An 11407-nucleotide genomic window follows, 5' to 3' on the forward strand; every position below is an offset into this window, starting at 1 on the left:
ATTATTATTTTAAAGCGTTCCTAACTCCTTCCATTTTTGCAACGTAGTTGCTTCCGTCTGCACATGCTTTCATTAACTAATTCGTCACTTTCAGTTGCAACGGGAATCTGAACAATGCTTCCTAACCCGACGACGTTATAATGCCTTGTTGGACTTCTGTCGTATACTCTTCCGTATGAGACGATGTTGGATCCTTCGGGGTATCGGGCTATGTCGCTTTAGTTACAAGAACTACATCTGCAGTTTATTTTCTCCCACTTCACATTCTCGGATCAAGTTGAAACTTATGACAACACATAAATCAATTTTTAAAAAATATAATTAGTTAATCTCTGTGGTATTTTACGTCTCGAGAGACGATCTTTTCCCTTTGCAACTTCTTGTGTGACTAAAGAGGCCAATCCTTGATACACAGCTACGATCGCAGGGGGGCATATATAATCATCAGGCGCCGTTGCATTTTCACCCTTCTTTCTGCTTCTGTTGTGTATGACATCTGCAATCTGTGACCCTTCCTTTATAATAATTAGTTAATAATTTATTACTAATTAATTAATTTGGTTTTATGTAGAAAAATTAGAGAAAATGCACTAAGCTAAGAGGCGATAAACCTTGTTTAGAATCAACCAATCGCACAACTAAAGAATTTATTAGGCCTATTGTTAATCTATATTTATTTTAAAAAGACCTATAAGCTTTTTTATTTTTATATTTTGTTTGTTTATTTTTAATTAAGAGATAATATAAATATAATTGTTTAATTCTTGACTAGATGTTGATCTTTTTTTTTTTAAAAAAAGACTTAAAATCTATTTCGACCTGTGTTAGTGTTACAGTGTTAGATCTTGACAATGTTGAATGTTTTTCATAGGTCATGGATATAAATTGTAATTAACTTTCGGTTGTCATTCATCTGCCAGGCTGGCTATTTATCTTGATCTAGATATCCTCTGTCCTGCACTGCCTGCAGACATCGGTCTAAAAAGGTCTTATAAAATAAAATAAAATGGTTTTTTTTTTTTTGGCTGAATCAGAATGGTAAAGAAAGCGCTATGGTGGTATGTAAAAAGTGTGGGAGCACTATCCCCCCCCCCCCGAGCAATACCTTCCTCTCCCCCCTCCCCGAGCAATACCTTCCTCCCCCCCCCCGGAGAAATACCTTCCTTCCCCATCCCCTCCCCCAAAGTAAAAAAATTCCGAATGTTTCAATTATCGTTTTGCCAAAGTTAACCTAATTTAACTTTACATCAACATTGCTTTAGGAAATATAACTCATACAAATGAAATGGAAATAATTTACGGCAAGAAACAAAGCATGAATGTAGATCTAATTGTTGATTACACAATAATTAGCACATTGATGTACCTTCTTAGAATGGTCTAATAATGTCTCTACTTGAAAAACTAAAATGCTTTTTTTTAACACTTGTTCGTTATATTATTAGCTTATGACTTCCAAGTCCGGTAGATACATCACAAACTTTTAAGTCATTAGTGTTTTAAAATGAAATATTAGTCCAGGAATGCAGATGAGAATATCGACATTTGTTTCTACAACCATAAAAAATAAAGCATATAATCTGTATACTACAATAACCATAAAGCAAAGAGAACAATCAAATTCTTCTTAGATATGTTAATTCGTTTATACCTTTGAAGTACAAAATCAGTATGGACTTTATAATGGACAATGCCAAGTTCACTAATCGGGTGAATGAGCCAGGAAATCCAGAAGCGCGTCTTTTGAGCCCCACGCAGCTCACGTTGCCAAGTTTTGAAATATTTATAAATAAATTCTATGTTAGACACGCAAAACGAGGACATCCCCAGTAACCGCATAGCTTTCAAAACTTAAGATTATTTTTAGATGAGATGGTTCACCACCACGCAGAGCCCTTTTCATGGGGCTGTAGAGAGATACCTATTCTGTAAACACATTCCCATCCACAATATAACGCATGTAAAAGTGACATTGGCTTTTATATTATTTTAATTAAATTACTAAAATCAGAAAGCGACATTTAAAATACTGACTCATTGAAGTCTGTAGGCCTATCATTGGAAAAAAATAAGCAACTAACAAATATTATTAGTTCGGAGGATATTATTAATATTTGTATACATCAGCTGGGTGGAGAGGAAGATCACAGCTAATGCCTAGACATTCATCTCATTTCTATCAGATGATTGTTATGTAGTGTGTGTATGTTTCTATCAGATGATTGTTATGTAGTGTGTGTATGTCTCTATCAGATGGTTGTTATGTAGTGTGTGTATGTTTCTATCAGATGATTGTTATGTAGTGTGTGTAAGTTTCTATAAGATGATTGTTATGTAGTGTGTGTATGTTTCTATCAGATGATTGTTATGTAGTGTGTGTATGTTTCTATCAGATGATTGTTATATAGTGTGTTGTTGATGGTCTATTTTGTTGATGAGTATATATATGTTACTGGTGCATGCGAGTCCATATGACACAACAACAGAATGAATCAAGAATATACTTAATAACGCAGGCTGATAACTTCAACAATTTAATAAACAATAAAAAGGGCACAGTCCTCTGTAGTCGCTAGCCTAGCGTCGTCCTCTTAGGCGTCTTGTCCGTTATTCTTCTTGTTCATCAACCTACTCTGTTCTTACTCGTCACATTACTTAGGAAAAACCCGATTCACATCAACTTCTACGCATCTTGTGTCATTACATATTTCCTCCCCCCTTTATCAAAAAAAAAATTTTGTCAATTTTTTTTTTTCAGTCTAAAACACTATCCCTACTGTCATATCTGTACAATATATATGGCCAAAATTTTGGGGAAAGACAAAACAAACATATATCTTGATCTTGATGGACATCATCATGTTTCCCATCTTCATCAGTTCCCTGGTGAAATTGTCCATGTTCCTATGTCACAAAGTTCACACTGTAGTTGAATGTTGACACCAAGAAAACAATACAGTTCCAATACAGTTATTAGTAAGAAAATATCTGGTATGCGGTGTTCTAATCATCACTCATTGACGATAAAATAGTATAGTATAGTGTAATAGTTTCACCAACCAATAGTACTAAGTCCATCAAGACATGTATACAGTCCCCATACGATGATGCCTTTGTCGATTCCACAGACATAAAACAGTTTTTCAGAGTAAATACACATGTATATAGTCCACATACGAAGATGTCTTTGCTGACTCCATAGGCATAAATCAGAGTTTTTCAGAGTAAATACTGTCATTGGCTGTATGTACGTTGGTGGTTGCCTCATATCACACCAAACCCCTCCTGTCAGACAAAATGTAATATTTGTGTCAAAACAACTTTCCAAATTATTCTACCTAACTTTTTTGTTGGGTACCAATAAGTATATTTTCTCTCCACTTACCATTTCCAAACTGACCTAGCCTTTTACTAATGGATGATAATGATTATATAAAAAAAATAATGACTGTAGATGATCATACTTACTTTAATTTACACCTTTGACTTCAATTATTGAAATTTTATAATTATCTCCCTTGATTTAATAAAATTCCCAATTTATATTTTACTGAGTTATCTTCCTTTAAAGGAAATAAAATATATATAGTCCATATATAAACAACTTATTCATACCCATTGACTAGAACATATACATATATATACATGCATAAACAAATCAAAATGAATAATCATTATTTACAACAGTTTATCTCACTGTAACTCTTGACAACATGTCAGCTACAATATTAATTTCTCCCCTAATAGCCTCCAATTGAAAATTATATTCTTGTAAAATTAGAAACCACCTGTATAATCTACCATTTTTAATACTTTTTTCTTGCATAAACTTAAGAGGCCTGTGATCAGATAACAATATGAATTTGTTTCCCAGTAAATAGCTTTCCAACTTAGTTACAACCCAAACAACAGCTAAAGCCTCCTTCTCTATGACACTGTATCTCTTCTCAGTATCAGATAATTTCCTACTTACATAAATTATTGGGTGTAATTTATCATACTGTTGCATCAAACAACCTCCTATAGCACTACCAGAAGCATCAGTAGTGACATAGAATATTTTAGAAACATCCGGTAATCTCAATATCAAATTTGTAGAAAAAATATGCTTAACTTTCTCTATAGCTTCTACACACTTTCTATTACAAGTCACTTTTCTAGGCTGTCCTTTCTTTAATAACTGGTTTAATGGATCAACTATCTCTGCTAAATTTGGTATGTATTTTCTATAATAGTTTATCATCCCTAGTATTGATTTAATCTGTTTTTGTGTTGTTGGTATTTCTATTTCTAATATCTTCTTTACATTATCTTCAATGGGACTGATAGTATTATTTTTAACTCTATGTCCTAAAAATGTGATTTCTTCTAAGCCTATCTCTACCTTTTCTGCTTGAACTGTTAGACCATTTTGTTTAATTAACTCAAAAATCTCCCTAATTCCTTTTAAATGTTCTTTCCAATCCTCATGAAAAATGCATATATCATCTAAGTAACAGATTACATTTTTTCTATAACCTATAACCGACATCATCATCCTATTAAAGGTAGCTGGAGCATTTATAAGCCCAAAACTCATAAAGTTCCATTGGAATATTCCATAAGGAGTGATAAATGCAGTATAAGGTTTAGCTTTATTGGTTAAAGGAATTTGCCAATATCCTTTTGTCAGATCCAATTTTGTAAATACTTTAGCATTGGACAATTTGTGTAATATGTCATCAATGTTAGGCATAGGGTAAGGATCAAATTCAGTTATTTTATTTAACTGTCTATAATCTATGCATAACCTTATATCCCCATTCTTTTTCTTTGCTATAACTATTGGTGAAGCATAAGCTGAATTGGATGGTTCTATTATTCCTAGTTTTAATAAGTTGTCTATTTCATCTTTAACTTTTCCCTGTAAGTGTAATGGAATCCTATAAGGCTTCATGAAAATAGGTTTGTCACTAGTTAACTTTATGTCATGCTTTATGATATTTGTTTTTCCTGGCAAACTGGAAAAAATTTCTTTAAAATCACTGATTACATTTATTATGTCTTTTGTTTTTTCTGGAGATAAATTTTCTAAATTCAGTTTTTCCCATGTTTGGTTATCTTTAGTTTCTAGTATAGGAATATTTTTAATATCATTTTCATTAGTTTCCTCATTGATTAAAACAATTAAACATTCATCTACTTGATTTTCATTTTCCACAGTTTCTGTATCTAACTTTTGAGTTTGATTTTCATTGTTTACTTCTGTATCCAAATTTTGAAATTGATTTTCATTTCTCTCATTGTATAACTTCAAATTATTTATATGATATGTTTTTATTTTTCCATTCATATTAATCTTATAGTTTACTTCACTTGTTTTATTTGTAACAACAAATGGACCCTTCCACTGTTTTCCTAATTTGTTTTTTAAGTCAATTACCAAAAGTAATACCTTGTCTCCTACCTCCAATGTTCTTAATTTTCTTTTTTCATTTAAGTTCTCATCTTTCTGTTTTTCTGCTTGCGTTTCGTCTTGTTTTTGACCTTGTATTTCAACCTCTTTCTCTTTATCTTCTTCACCATTAACTATTTCATCATTCATATCAATAAGTTCCTGAGTTTCTTGTTTTGGCTTGTTCTTAGATCTGGTTATTACCATATTACTAATGTAATTATCTGTTTCAGTATTCCTATTCTGCTGTAACCTTTCATATTTCTTTTCCCATGCTTCAATTTCCTGTCTTGAACATTCCTTCAAACCTGTTAAGTTTCCAATTAACATATCATGTCTCATGTTAGGCATGGCTACTCCTTCACAATGGCCAGTGTAAAAAGGTGTCTCAATAAACACTTTAAATACTTTAAATTCCTTTATACTGCCATCTGCCAACTCCACTTTCCTTGTATATCCCCTATAATATTGCGCCTCAATGAGATCAGCCCGAACCACGAGTGTGTTACAGCCACTATCTCGGATTGCCTTTATTGGAACATTGTTAATAAAAGCTGGGTAGAAAGCAAAATTGTTTTTATTTTCCCTAACAAAAAACACTCTGTCAGAATCTCTATTTTTATATTCCCTGCTTTTACTCCTATTGTATGTGTTATTATTGTAATTGTTGTTGTAATTGCTGTACCTATTCCTACTGTCTGCTCTGTAATTATTTCTACTATCTGTCCTATTGTAATTATGTGTACTACTTGATCTATTATAATTATTCCTACTGTTTGACCTGTTTTGTGTTCCCCTGCATCTCATAGCCATATGTCCTTTTTTCCCACATCTATAACATGTAACCTCCCTGTTGTTTGACCTATCTCTACTGTTGCTATATCTGAAATGTTGGCTATCCCTACTTCTATTTCTACTTCTTTCATTGTTTTCCTGTGTATATCCCACTAGATCAATATTCTTTTTATCTTTACATGAAAAAAGGTTGTTGGGATAGGCATTTTTATATGTTCTTATTATCTCAGTAACATCATCCAAAACTTTGGGATTCCTTTCTTTGATAAATGATTGTAATTGCGGGTCACACTTAGCTACAAAATTATCAAGTAATATAAAATTTTTTAATCCCTCAAAGGTACTGTCAATCTTCTCAAATCCCAGCCATTTATTAAAATAGTCTTTTTCCAAATTTATAGTGGTTTGTGGTTCTATCTGATTGGAAGGTGTGTTTTCAAAATATTTTTTTCTGAATGTGCTGGCATTGTGTCCATATGCATTCAGCAATTCCTTTTTTAAAATTTGGTAGCTATTTTGTACAGTATGATTATGGTTTTGACAAATTGTAAGAGCTTGCCCTTGTACAAAGTCTAACAAAATTTGAGACCACTCTTCCCCCCTTATATTGCAATTAACCATTTTAATTTCATATCTCTTTAGGTAGTCTGAAATACAATCTCTAGCCTCCTGAAAGGGTTGTAGTTTTTTCCTCAACCAATGGTTGTTATCACTTGAAATATTAGTGTTGTTTGTGTGATTATTACTATTATTGGTTTCAATGTGATTGTCTGGGGCATTGGTAGTATTAGTATTAGATCTATCATTAGTATTATTGCTATTAACTTTTTGTTTATTTTGTTCAGCTTCAATTCTCAATTTCTCAAGATCATATTGTAATTTCCTATCTGCTTCTTCTTTTATTAATTGTGCATCTAGTTTATTCTTTTCCATTTCTATCTTATCTATTCTATCTCTCTCTATTGTCACCATTTGCTGTACATAGCTAGTTAGGTCCTTTCCTTTAAGTTCTAGCTGTTTAGCCTCAGCAATAATTTGCTGGCGAAAAGTCTCCATATAATCAAAGTTTGGAGCTGTTGCCATTATGCTTATTTTATTTTAAACAATGTCTCGATATAGTTTTGATATGGCCTCCCTATTGGCCTAAATATCCCAATTTAGTTTTCACAAAAACTCACTTTCAAATACTTCTTGTAATATATATATATTTAAATACCTTTGCTCAATGTTATATTAACAAATATTACCTCAGTGGACTTACTCACAGCCACAATACTTGAATACAACTCAAAATTTTATATCACCTTAATTCAGTGGACTTACTTTAGACCACATAAACAAATATCAATACCTCAATACTTAATTCAATGGACTTACTTCTTGCCAATAAATACCCCTAGGACTATTCTAGTCACTAGTCTAGATTCAATACAACTTCAATACAACCTCAAATAGATAAATCAATATTATACCTCCAACAGTAAATCTCAATCCAGTGATACTGACAAAAATTATTATTCTGACCAATTAGACTGTGTTTAAACACATCTATAAAATAATGTCAACCGATTAATCGGGACAAAAGATCTATATATAAATAATTACTCCTTAGACTCAGTTGTCCTCAGGATAAAATAGATCTAAGGCTCTCATAGGTATAACAATTTAGTTAATACCTGGAAACAATCTAGAATTTATAATCTAGATTAAACGTGGCTTACCTTATCTACTTAAGATAAAATTACTAATATATAATAAGAATAGTGTAAAATAAACGTAATAAGACACAAAAAAAATAAATCTATTCTAATGAGATGAGACTTTTTAGAGGAAGTATACACTGAAAGAGACAAATAAAGATAACTTCACTTGACTTCTAAAAAAAATAAAATGTACGTGGATACGAACAAAACAAGACAATCTAAACAATCATCGAGACTTTATTAAATGGAGCAGGTCCACTTTCTAATGTGCCCTATAATGACGCCCTTATCAGGCAACCTGCTCTTAACAAAGATCTACTGTCCCTAATAGACTTAATTTAATAATAATGGAGAGAAAAAATAAACTTATCTTTAGTTAGATCCCCTTTGTTCAGTCCACGGAGCTACAACGGTCAGTTCCACACAAGTTCCCCACTGTCTTAGTCTTAGGCAAGGCAAGGTGTGCTCCCACAAAGGCTATTCGACAGGCAGTACTGAGTTAGGCCAATCTCTCCTGGTGCTGCCACGGTATGGTACGAATCTCAGATAAAGTCCTCTGGTCAGGTTCCAAGGTTCCGGTTCCACTTGATGATCTGTTGGTGCTGGCTTCTGTCTTCAGGTCAGGAACATAAGTCAATACTGAGACAAGCTGGTGGTGCTGTCTCAAGAGAGGTAAAAAAAATGACTAAGTCTAACTCTCTCTTTTGATGAATATAAATTAGTCAACTTTACAAGTTGAATAGATGGTCACGCAGTGTGGTAGTAGGGTATACCATCACTCGTGTGTAGATTAGATTGTAAGCTCAGCAACACTGCAACAGTCAATTAATAGCTTGAAAAACAAACCTGACAAGGTGACTCGATCCAACGGTCAGCTTGTAGATACTAGATATGTAGACTCAGGTGACTTCCCGTACTCACAATAAACAAATAAACCTGACAAAATGAGGTATCTTCACTCTTGAGGTATAGCCTATAGATAGAGGTATACTGACGACGGACTGCCCTAGATCACTTCAACGGACGAAATAGTTCTGGATTCAGACACAATAGATATACTCAATATAGATCTATATATAGATCCAGGTTCAATCTAAAAATATCTAACCTGGCTGACAAAGCTAGACGCTGGTAACGGTTTCGAATTTTCTCTAATAGAAAGTCTAGATCCACTGGAACAAAGATGCCAAAATCCAGCTGCAGTCCAGATAATTAGCACAGACGTAGGGTAGATCTAGTAGAAATAAACGAATGTTAATCCAGTACTTCTCCAGTGTACTTCGCCAAGTGTAGAATTGTAGATAGATATATCCAGAACACGAAGTTAACTAGATTGTAGATCAAAATGACGCCCTGGCCGTCGTGGGTCGCCACATCTGTTGATGGTCTATTTTGTTGATGAGTATATATATGTTACTGGTGCATGCGAGTCCATATGACACAACAACAGAATGAATCAAGAATATACTTAATAACGCAGGCTGATAACTTCAACAATTTAATAAACAATAAAAAGGGCACAGTCCTCTGTCGTCGCTAGCCTAGCGTCGTCCTCTTAGGCGTCTTGTCCGTTATTCTCCTTGTTCATAATCCTACTCTGTTCTTACTCGTCACATTACTTAGGAAAAACCCGATTCACATCAACTTCTACGCATCTTGTGTCATTACAGTGTGTATGTTTCTATAAGATGATTGTTATATAGTGTGTGTATGTTTCTAAAAGATGGTTGTTATGTAGTGTGTGTATGTTTCTATCAGATGATTGTTATGTAGTGTGTGTATGTTTCTATCAGATGATTGTTATATAGTGTGTGTATGTTTCTATAAGATGATTGTTATATAGTGTGTGTATGTTTCAAAAAGATGGTTGTTATGTAGTGTGTGTATGTTTCTATCAGATGATTGTTATGTAGTGTGTGTATGTTTCTATAAGATGATTGTTATGTAGTGTGTGTATGTTTCTATCAGATGATTGTTATGTAGTATGTGTATGTTACTATCAGATGATTGTTAAGTAGTGTGTGTATGTTTCTATCAGATGATTGTTATGTAGTGTGTGTATGTTTCTATCAGATGATTGTTATATAGTGTGTGTATGTTTGTATCAGATGATTGTTATATAGTGTGTGTATGTTTGTATCAGATGATTGTTATATAGTGTGTGTATGTTTTTCTATCAGATGATTGTTATGTAGTGTGTGTATGTTTCTATCAGATGATTGTTATGTAGTGTGTGTATGTTTATATCAGATGATTGTTATGTAGTGTGTGTATGTTTCTATCAGATTATTGTTATGTAGTGTGTGTATGTTTCTATAAGATGATTGTTATGTAGTGTGTGTATGTTTTTCTATCAGATGATTGTTATGTAGTGTGTGTATGTTTTTCTATCAGATGATTGTTATGTAGTGTGTGTATGTTTCTATAAGATGATTGTTATGTAGTGTGTGTATGTTTCTATCAGATGATTGTTATGTAGTGTGTGTATGTTACTATCAGATGATTGTTTAGTAGTGTGTGTATGTTTCTATCAGATGATTGTTATGTAGTGTGTGTATGTTTCTATCAGATGATTGTTATGTAGTGTGTGTATGTTTGTATCAGATGATTGTTATATAGTGTGTGTATGTTTCTAAAAGATGGTTGTTATGTAGTGTGTGTGTGTTTCTATCAGATGATTGTTATGTAGTGTGTGTATGTTTCTATAAGATGATTGTTATGTAGTGTGTGTATGTTTCTATCAGATGATTGTTATGTAGTGTGTGTATGTTACTATCAGATGATTGTTAAGTAGTGTGTGTATGTTTCTATCAGATGATTGTTATGTAGTGTGTGTATGTTTCTATCAGATGATTGTTATGTAGTGTGTGTATGTTTTTATAAGATGATTGTTATGTAATGTGTGTATGTTTCTATCAGAAGTTTGTTATGTAGTGTGTGTGTGTTTCTATGAGAAGTTTGTTATGTAGTGTGTGTATGTTTCTATCATATGATTGTTATGTAGTGTGTGTATGTTTCTATAAGATGATTGTTATGTAATGTGTGTATGTTTCTATGAGAAGTTTGTTATGTAGTGTGTGTGTGTGTTTCTATGAGATGTTTGTTATGTAGTGTGTTTATGTTTCTATGTAGACGGTGGGAGGATGTTAGCGATTGGTTGAAGCTTGTGACTGATGCAGCATAGGTGACATTGTCATTTGGTCTTAGGACAGACGACTCCAGAACGTGAGACTGAAAGGTTGCGTTATTGTCGTGAGTTAAATTTTGTTAAAGAATATTATTACTAAAGTCTAGTACATTTATTTTATCTCATATATTAACTTAAGACTAAGACTAGTTAAAGAATATTATTACTTAAGTCTAGTACATTTATTTTATCTCATATATTAACTTAAGACTAAGACTAGTTAAAGAATATTATTACTAAAGTCTATTACATTTATTTTATCTCATATCTTAACTTAAGACTAAGACT

This window comes from Biomphalaria glabrata, chromosome 5 (assembly GCF_947242115.1).
Source record: "Biomphalaria glabrata chromosome 5, xgBioGlab47.1, whole genome shotgun sequence".
Lineage (NCBI taxonomy): Eukaryota > Metazoa > Mollusca > Gastropoda > Planorbidae > Biomphalaria > Biomphalaria glabrata.